The 10456-nt window shown below is 42.0% G+C and overlaps 1 protein-coding gene across 7 annotated transcripts in view; it reads left to right on the top strand.

Annotated features, from left to right (window-relative positions):
- The first annotated feature begins 3884 nt into the window (after positions 1 to 3884).
- DNAJC10 (DnaJ heat shock protein family (Hsp40) member C10) overlaps positions 3885 to 10456 on the top strand; it is a 280936-nt gene continuing 274364 nt past the window's right edge. For 4 of the 7 annotated variants that reach the window (XM_078782635.1, XM_078782634.1, XM_078782632.1 and 1 more), the window contains exon 1: positions 3885 to 4030. The gene's annotated coding sequence lies outside the window, so the exon portion shown is untranslated. Of the gene's footprint in view, positions 4031 to 4104; positions 4194 to 10456 lie in introns of those variants that run through there. The other 3 variants (XM_078782636.1, XM_078782633.1, XM_078782631.1) reach the window with 3 other exon arrangements.

Genomic DNA, 10456 nt, shown 5'->3' with positions numbered 1-10456 from the left:
AGGATATCTCAAAAATTTGTGGACGGATTCAGACGAAACTTGGTGGACAGATTGGGTGTGTGACAAGGACGATTCGATTTGATTTTGGTGAAGATCTAAATATGGATTCGGATATGAGAATTATTTAATTTTTTAAGTGATTCTTCACCATTTGGGAGATTGGTCCAAAAATGATATATAGCAGGATATCTCAAAAATTTGTGGACGGATTCAGACGAAACTTGGTGGACAGATTGGGTGTGTGACAAGGACGATTCGATTTGATTTTGGTGAAGATCTAAATATGGATTCGGATATGAGAATTATTTAATTTTTTAAGTGATTCTTCACCATTTGGGAGATTGGTCCAAAAATGATATATAGCAGGATATCTCAAAAATTTGTGGACGGATTCAGACGAAACTTGGTGGACAGATTGGGTGTGTGACAAGTACGATTCGATTCGATTTTGGTGAAGATCCGGTTCCAGAACGGATTCGAGGTTTTTTTCAAAATGTCTATGTGATTCTTCACCATTGAGAGATGAGGCCAAAACGATATAGAGTAGAGCATGATATTTCAAAACGTTGTGGACCGATGATGACAGAACCAGGTGCATGAGTTGGTTATATGTCAAGGACAAGCCGATTCGACTTTGGTTCATGTCTGGATCCAGATCTGGCCTATCGGGTTTGGACGGTTTATGATACGAAACATAAACTTTGAGCCTGGCGGATGTATGCGCTCTGCCAAGTGCCCTTCTAGTTGCCATTGAAATCCCTTTACGAGTGACTTTGTTTGCACATGGTCATCGAGGTATGCCATAAGCTGTGACGTCACATTGTCGGAGCTGAAGTGGTGCTGAGCTGATACGCACAAGGTAGGTTATGTGAATGCTCCAGAGCATGGAATCCTTCGGTGAGGAAGGATCGTTGGTAGTCTTCACTCATCGATGTCTTTGTGGATTTTGAAATTGTTGCCATTGAACCCCAGGGTAGCGAAGCGAGGTGACGGAGGTGCCTGGCACACACACGACGGTGACGTACACCTTGAAGCCGGTCCTACCCTCAGGGGATTACTGCATGCAAATCCCAACCGGTTATTCTTGGGGCTCAAATACAATTGTGCACATTTCTGACTAATGGGACATCGTGGCCACACAGATATGATTTGTGTGTGTTTGTCTGTCCGCTCACTTATACTTGCCTACAGGTCACAATTTGAAACCGATCTTCACGAAACTTCACCAAATGCTGGAGATCGTGGTCCGACAAAATCCTATATATTTTTGAGGTCAAAATGTCAACATAGGTCAAAGGTCAACCACTTTTTTTTGATTTCTAAAATCCTCAATTTTCATCCGATTGACTTGAAATTTGAATAGGATTTACATATCGGTTAACTGAATTCAACCACCAACTATTTTTAAGATCAGCTTAGGCCAAAAGGTCAACATAGGTCAAAGGTCAATCCCTTTTTTTTGATTTCTAAAATCCTCAATTTTCATCCGATTGACTTGAAATTTGAATAGGATTTTCATCAGTGAACTGAATTCAACCACCAACTATTTTTGAGTTCAAAATAGGCCAAAAGGTCAAAAAGACCAATGTTGACCTATGTAAAAAGGTTGACATTGGTCAACATAGGCCAAAGGTCAATCCCTTTTTTTCAAATTTCTAAAATCCTCAATTTTCATCCGATTGACTTGAAATTTGAATATGATTTACATATCAGTTAACTGAATTCAACCACCAACTATTTTTAAGATCAGCTTAGGCCAAAAGGTCAACATAGGCCAAAGGTCAATCCCTTTTTTTTAATTTCTAAAATCCTCAATTTTCATCCGATTGACTTGAAATTTGAATAGGATTTACATATCAGTTAACTGAATTCAACCACCAACTATTTTAAAGATCAGCTTAGGCCAAAAGGTCAACATAGGCCAAAGGTCAATCCCTTTTTTTTTAATTTCTAAAATCCTCAATTTTCATCCGATTGACTTGAAATTTCAATAGGATTTTCATCAGTGAACTGAATTCAACCACCAACTATTTTTGAGTTCAAAATAGGCCAAAAGGTCAAAAAGACCAATGTTGACCTATGTAAAAAGGTTCACATAGGTCAACATAGGCCAAAGGTCAACCACTTTTTGGAAATTTATAAAATCTTCAATTTTCATCCGATTGACTTAAACTTTGAAGACGATTTGCATATCAGGTCACGGAATTCTACCACCAACTATTTTTGGGATCAACAGGATGCCCTACTGAGTACTGAGTGCCATTCTACTTTGTTCTGTTTTGCCAAGTGTCGCTCTATGAGTGATTTTTCATCTGTTTGTTTGTCGTGTTACAACTTGAGAACGGATTAACGGATTTCAATAAATTCAACTACGGTGCATTCGGATAACTCCCGGGAATGTTTGTGATACTTTTTTTTTTTGTGGGTACATGGGACACGCGTGTCAAAACTGCAAATACCAACACGTGACGTTGGTTATCCCAGCAGGATCTCCCAGGAATCTTTTTTTCTTCCCCCATACTCATAGATTCATTAGCGTCGCAGCAAACATTGGTATTTCCGTGAGCGAAGCGACGGGTCTTGTATTTTCGTTTCATTACAAGACAACGCGACGAAGTGGCAAACACGTATCGTTTGTAAGTCGCCGCACTCGCTGTTGGAATGCGAAAGCAAAGCTTGTTAAAGCACAACAAAGATTGTACCGACGGCACCAAGTTTGCTTGGTCTTTTCATCGAGGCCGGAGTAATCGAGCACCGATCGGATCGACAGCAAATTTGTTTCTGTTTATTTAAGTTTTCCTTTTTTCTTTATCGTGATTACATCTTATACTAAAAGGTGTTTTAAGATCACTCAGGATCTTACAATTGACCTTTAATTGAGAAAATCGGTTAATTTGTATGACATCGCTCTCAGATGTTATAACATGATTACCGAGATTACCGATGGGCAGACTATGTGGTTTCTCGTCAGGGAGTGAATGAGTAAAATGAGTAAAACAAAGTAAAGTGTTGTGCGGTGTATGTACATGTATTAAAGTTGTGTTGTGTTGTGCGGTGTATGTACATTGTATGCGTGTTGTGTTGTGTTGTACGGTGTGTGTACATGTAATAGTATTGTGTTGTGCGGTGTATGTACATGCATTAGTGTTGTGCGGTGTATGTACATGCATTAGTGTTGTGCGGTGTATGTACATGCATTCGTGTTGATGTGTTGTGCGGTGTATTTACATGCATTAGTGTTGTGTTGAGTTGTACGGTGTATGTACATTTTATGAGTGTTGTGTTGTGCGGTGTATGTACATGCATTAGTGTCGCGTTGTGTTGTGCGGTGTATGTACATGCATTCGTGTTGTGTTGTGTTGTGCGGTGTATTTACATGCATTGGTGTTGTGTTGAGTTGTGCGGTGTATGTACATTTTATGAGTGTTGTGTTGTGCGGTGTATTTACATGCATTAGTGTTGTGTTGAGTTGTACGGTGTATGTACATTTTATGAGTGTTGTGTTGTGCGGTGTATGTACATGCATGAGTGTCGCGTTGTGTTGTGCGGTGTATGTACATGCATTCGTGTTGTGTTGTGTTGTGCGGTGTATTTACATGCATTAGTGTTGTGTTGAGTTGTGCGGTGTATGTACATTTTATGAGTGTTGTGTTGTGTGCGGTGTATTTACATGCATTAGTGTCGCCTTGTGTTGTGCGGTGTATGTACATGCATTAGTGTTGTGTTGAGTTGTGCGGTGTATGTACATTTTATGAGTGTTGTGTTGTGCGGTGTATTTACATGCATTAGTGTTGTGTTGAGTTGTGCGGTGTATGTACATTTTATGAGTGTTGTGTTGTGCGGTGTATTTACATGCATTAGTGTCGTGTTGTGTTGTGCGGTGTATGTACATGCATTCGTGTTGTGTTGTGTTGTGCGGTGTATGTACATGCATTAGTGTTGTGTTGCGCGGTGTATGGACGAGCTTTTCGGTTTCAATTTCAGCCACAATCTTGTCGCTTCATCCACACTATCGCCCAGCTGACACACGGTGTGTAGAATATATATTTGTTTCCATGTTTCGTGATTTAAAGTAATAGTTTTTCACGATATGTGTAATAATGTGTTAATCAATTTATTACTTCTACTTGACTCGTGTTCACTAAATGTAAATCGTTCTGAGGTACTTTTACTGGTGTTTTGTCTCTGCTGAAGTAAGTACTTAAAGTAAGGAAAAGTTCCTTTATAATCCTTGAGAAACTTTTGTTGAATGTTTTATGGCAAACACAAACGTCTTTGAGATTTGGTTTGTGAAATTCGAGAAAACATGTAACTTTAAAGTGTCAATTTTCATTTATTATCCCTGATTGTTCGTGCCGGTGTGACGTCGTTTCATGTTGGTAACACTAACTAGGTGTTCGTGCCTGTGTGACTTTTGCCGGTCGGTAGCACCAGGTGTTAGTGTTCTTGCCTATGTGACGATTGTATGTCGGTAACACTAGTCACTAGGTGTTACCGTGGTCGGTAACACGAGGTGTTGGTGTTCGTGCCTGTGTGACTTTTGCAGGTCGGTAACACCACGTGTTAGTGTTCGTACCTGTGTGACGATTGTAGGTCGGTAACACTAGGTGTTTGTGTTCGTGCCTGTGTGACGTAGGTCAGTAACAGTAACACTAGGTGTTGATGTTCGTGCCTGTGTGACGTTTGTAGGTCGTTAACACTAGGTATTGGTGTTAGTGCCTGTGTGACGTCGTTTTCATGTCGGTAACACTAGGTGTTGGTGTTCGTGCCTGTGTGACTTTTGCAGGTCGGTGACACCAGGTATTGGTGTTCGTGCCTGGGTGACGTTTACATGGCGGTAACACTAACAAGAGGTGTTGGTGTTTGTGCCTGTGTGACGTCGTTTTCATGTCGGTAACCCCACGTGTTGGTGTTCGTGCCTGTGTGACGATTGTAGGTCGGTAACACGGTGTTTGTGCCTGTGTGACGTAGGTCAGTAACACGGTGTTGGTGTTCGTGCCTGTGTGACGTCTGTAGGTCGGTAACACCAGGTGTTAGTGTTCTTGCCTGTGTGACAATTGTAGGTCGGTAACACTAGGTATTGGTGTTCGTGCCTGTGTGATGTCCGTTTCATGTGGTTAACCCCAGGTATTAGTTAGTGTTCGTGCCTGTGTGACGTTTGCCTGGCGGTAACACTATGTGTTGGTGTTGGTGTTCCTGCTTGTTGGATGTCGTGTTCGGGCCTACGTGACGTCGTTTTCATGTCGGTAACACTAGGTGTTGGTGTTCGTGCCTGTGAGGTTTGTAGGTCGGTAACACTAGGTGTTAATGTTCGTGCCTATGTGACGTCATTTTCATGGCGGTAACCCCAGGTGTTGGTGTTCGTGCCTGTTTGACGATTGCAGGTCAGTAACACTAGGTGTTGGTGTTTGTGCCTGTATGATGTCGTTTTCATGTCAGTAACACCAGGTGTTGGTGTTCGTGCTTGTGTGACTTTTGCAGGTCGGTAACACCAGGTATTGGTGTTCGTGCCTGGGTGACGTTTGCATGGCGGTAACACGAGGTGTTGGTGTTGGTGCCTGTGTGACGTTTGTAGGCCGGTAACACTCGGTGTCTGTCTCGGTGTTGGTGTTCATGCCTGTATGACGATTGCAGGTCGGTGTTCGTGCCTGTGTGACGTCGTTTTCATGTTGGTAACCCCACGTTTTAGTGACACTCGGTGCACGATAAGACACTTGGTGTTTTTTTTCTTCATAATTAAGACGTCATAGGTCATGTGGTGCGGACGCCATCTTGAAAAAAACGTTACGCCTCCATATCTCTGAAACCGCTCAATGGGAAAAAAATGTGAAACATGTCTCATTGTCAAGTACTCCCCATGGGGAATAAGATATGCTAATGATGTCATCACTGCCTTCATTATGAAGTCCTAATTCGACAAGTATAACGCTTGATCTGATCAATATGAAAAAAAACAATTTTCTACAACTGTTCAAAAATTGGCAAGAAATTTCACCATGGGAGCGCCTCCTCCTGCAGCATTTTTAAATGATTAATTATGACTTCATAGGTCACGTGTTACGGGTGTCATCCTAACCCAACCCTATACCTAACCCTAACAATTTGGCGACCTGATAAGCATTGAATGATGTCTGGTTTCCTCCAAATTTATTTCAGTTTAGTGTTAAAGAGCATGAGCGACTGTTTAAAAAGGTAATCAAACGTGTTTGTGGTTTATATTTTTACTTCTGGTACAGGTGCTCCCACGAAAATGGCACGATAAGATGTTTATACACGCTAACATGGCGTTTGTTGAAGGAGGAAAAACCCCTTGGGAAGGTGGGATTAGAGTTTCTCTACCTGCGAGGCAGTTTTTTTTTTTTACTTGCAAGGCAGTGAAAACTCTTTTGTTGCTGTTCAGATTATTCTTTTTCTTATTATTCTTCTGCCGTGATTTTGGAGTTCCGAAACCTTTAAAATCGACGTTCTTTGCAACGTTGGTCCTATTGACACAATTTTCACCAAGGGAGTGGCTCCACATTTATATTTTTTACTGCTAATTATGATGTCATACATCACGTGATATGGGCACTGTCTTGGAAAAAACCTTCAAAGTTTGCTCCTCTATATCTCCGAAACCGCTCAATGGAAATTTTTTAGTTGTGGTTCATCTATCTATAATTCCAGTAATCTCTGTGTGTTTGTTTGTACGTTTGTACGTTTGTACGTTTGTACGTTTGTACGTTTGTTTGTTTGTCTGTGACCGCTGTTTCTCGACAACCACGGGTCCGATATACTTTTAACTTGCCAGGTATATTGCTGGGGACCCGAGGATGTGCCTTTTCAAGGTTTCATATTAATCGGACAATTACTTACCGAGCTATGTCCAAAAAACGATTCAACCAATCAGAGAGCAGCGAACTATCGCGTGTGCCGAACGTGGCGGACACACTCTGCCTCGGATGGCACATTTGAGAGCGTATTCATTTATTTCACGTTTGCAAACTATGTTGGCGCTATACTATGTTTTAAAACTAATAAAAACCCCGGGGGGATTGTCACTGTACTCGCAAGCCGTTCGCCGTTCGCTTTGGCGTTGCGAATGAACCAAAACATTTCATGCACCAAACCATTTCATGTAAAGCGTTCGCCGTTCGCTTTGGCGTTGCGAATGGACCAAAACATTTCATGGACCAAACCATTTCATGTAAATAGAGGGGGGGATATAATTTTAGATATAGATACGTATAGTACGGGCATGCCCTAGTCTATCTATAATTCCAGTAATCTCTGTGTGTTTGTTTGTTTGTACGTTTGTACGTTTGTTTGTCTGTGACCGCTGTTTCTCGACAACCACGGGTCCGATATACTTTAAACTTGCCAGGTATATTGCTGGGGACCCGAGGATGTGCCTTTTCAAGGTTTGAAATTAATCGGACAAGTACTTACCGAGCTATGGCGATTTAGCCGTTCGCCGTTCGCTTTGGCGTTGCGAATGGACCAAACCATTGCATGTAAATAGAGGGGGGGGGGGGGGGGGTTCTGTGGTCGTTGCTGCCACGTGGTTTCAAAGTTTTTTTTTGTTGTTGTTGTTTGCACGCATGTTTTTTTGCACCCACGTACGGGCACGCCCTAGGATGTTTACACACACACACCCCTACACAAATTTTTTTTTTTTTTTTTTTTTGGCAAGGAACGGGCACCCACGTACGGGCACGTCCTAGCTTATATATAGTACGGGCATGCCCTAGTTGTAAAGAACTCTCCATTGGGACCAACACATGTTAATGATGATATCATAGGTGTTTCCATTATGAGGTCATAATTCGATGAGTATAATTATTGATCCCATGAATATGAAATTTCCTGAGCATGATCTAAGAAAAATAAACGGTTGAGGAAAAATAAAAAGTTGTGGCATCTTTGGTCACGTAGTTCGGCCGCCATATTGTTTTTCCTGAAAACCACTAAAATCCCTTTTTTCTGAAACGGCTGAACAGATCGAGGCCAAACTTTACAAGCGTGATTGCATCCCCATGTTGAAAAAATGTTCTGTGACCATGATGTCATGAGTCACATGGTTTGGGAGCTTTGATTGTTTGAAGAATAAATCTTTAAAAACCCGCTTCTCAAGAAGAGCTGAACATATTGAGTGGAAACTTCACAAATATGTTCCCCCTGCATTGGGGATACCATGGTATCCTGGAATAATTCCGAGATCACAACCATATTGAATTGAACGAAAATCTTTAAAAAATGATCTCTTGAACCGCTTCATTAATTGATGTGAAACTTTAAAGTAACGTAGTCGTATTCAAGCGGAATAACCACCTTTTAGAGGCCATTTTTCCCCCCAAAGCGGGGGTTGGCCTTTTCGGGGACCATGGTTGTTGTTGTTTTTTGGTCCCCTTTTTGAAGCAGTAACATGAATGAATGTTTGCATGTTTAAAATTTAAACATGATTGGTCGTACGATCTGGCAGCCCGAAGTTATTTTGAAGAAGAAGAAACTCCACATTATTTTCTTCTCCAGCCTTGTGACTTTTCAATATATCTATTAATGATGTACTGTTTGAACTCGGTGGCATCAACAACAACAACAACAACAACAACATGCATTTTAAGGCCATTTTCCCTGCTAGAGCGGGGGTTAGCCTTGCGGTCCCCATGACAATCTTCTCCATTTTGCCCTATTTTCTGCATCTCTCCTTGTTAACCCCCTTGCCCGCATTTCTTCTTCCACCATCTTTAGCCAAGTCTTTCTCGGTCTTCCCCGTCCTCTGCTTCCTTCTACATTCATTTCCATCACTCTTCTCAACCAGTCACTTTCATCCTTCCTCAACACATGACCAAACCATCTCAACCTGTTCCTCTTCACAACATCAATCACAGGCTCTATTCCCATCATCTTTCGCAATTCATCATTTGTCTTCCTCTCTCTCAACGATACTCCGCACATCCACCAAACCATTCGCATTTCCACCCTTTCCAGCCTTCGTTGCTGCTCTACGTTCATTACCCATGTCTCGCTCCCATAAATCACAACACTTCTCACACATGCAGCATACACCTTTCCCTTCAGCTTCAGCGACACTCTCCTCCTCATCAGCACGCCACTCAGTTCCCGAAACTTCTTCCATGCACATCTCACTCGAGCAGCCGTTGCCGAGTCTGATCCACCTTCTCCATTCAGCATGTCTCCGAGGTAGCAAAATGTTTTCACACCTTCCAGCTTCATGCCGTCTCCAAGATCCAACTCAACATTTCCTCCATCTGCAGCTCCCTCTGTGCACACCTTACATTTGAATGTAGCTGCCACACTGGTAAATGACCCTCTCAGACCACTACATTTTTGATGAACCCACTCAGCGCACATTGTACATTGAATGGAGTTCACTCTGACACCCTTCCTGCACACAGCACAGGGCCACTTCCCAGTTCTTTCCACCTCACCACATGCTTCACCACTTGCCATCACCTTCGTCTTTCCGATATTCACCTTCAGACCTTTTGTCTCCATACATTCCTTCCACTTGTTTATCTTCTCCTTCAGTCCATCCATACTTTCTGCAATCAACACCAGATCATCTGCATACAACAACTCCCACGGTAAACCCTCCTTTACGTTCTGAGCCAGCACCTCCATCACAGCTACAAATAGTAGTGGACTTAGTACCGACCCCTGATGCACTCCCACCTTCACCTCAAACTCACCACTGTTCCCGTCCTTCGTCCTTACAGCTGTGCGCGCTCTTTTGTACATTGAGCGGTGGCATCCTATCTATTAATTACGTAGTATATGTACCGTACGACGCTTTGGACTGTTGAGACACATTATATCTCCGAAGAACCTTTAAGACCACCAAGACCGAAAAATATCCCAAAGACCCTAAAATACCACGAAGAACCAGAGGGCCCCGAGGACCCAAAAAACCCCAATGACCACAAGGACCCAAAACACCCCATTGATGCAAACGACCCCATTGACCCGAAAGACCCCAATAACTCAAAAGATCCTGGCTACTCCAAAGACTCTGAGGTCTCCAAAGACCCCGAGGACTCAAAAGACCTGAAGACCCTTCATTAATTTTTTTATTTTTTATTTAAATCAAAATATTTGTTTGCGTGATAGGAAAATCCTGTGTGACACAATCCTTTTGTATGTTTTGTTTGTCCGTTTTTTTTTTTGATTGATGTTAGTTCTTACATGAGCCTCGATCTTGTATATAAAAAAAAAAAAAAAAAAAAAAAAATATACAATACTGAAATCAGTTTTATAAAGAGGACGTCATGTGTCACGCATGTCCGATGAAAGTGGGGTTGTATTAAAGCGGGAAGGCAGAGGTACTTGGTCATCAGTGCCAACAGTTATAAAGTGGCAGTTCTAGTTAGTATTGATATTGTTTTGTGATCACATTAATATTATGCTATTATCATCAGTTTTGTTATTAGAAGCTGCCTTGGAAACACGCCACGAT

The sequence above is a fragment of the Myxine glutinosa genome, chromosome 7 (genome assembly GCF_964187855.1).
Source record: "Myxine glutinosa chromosome 7, kmMyxGlut1.1, whole genome shotgun sequence".
In the NCBI taxonomy this organism is placed as follows: Eukaryota; Metazoa; Chordata; class Myxini; order Myxiniformes; family Myxinidae; genus Myxine; species Myxine glutinosa.
This window is presented reverse-complemented; position numbering and strand designations above follow the sequence as displayed.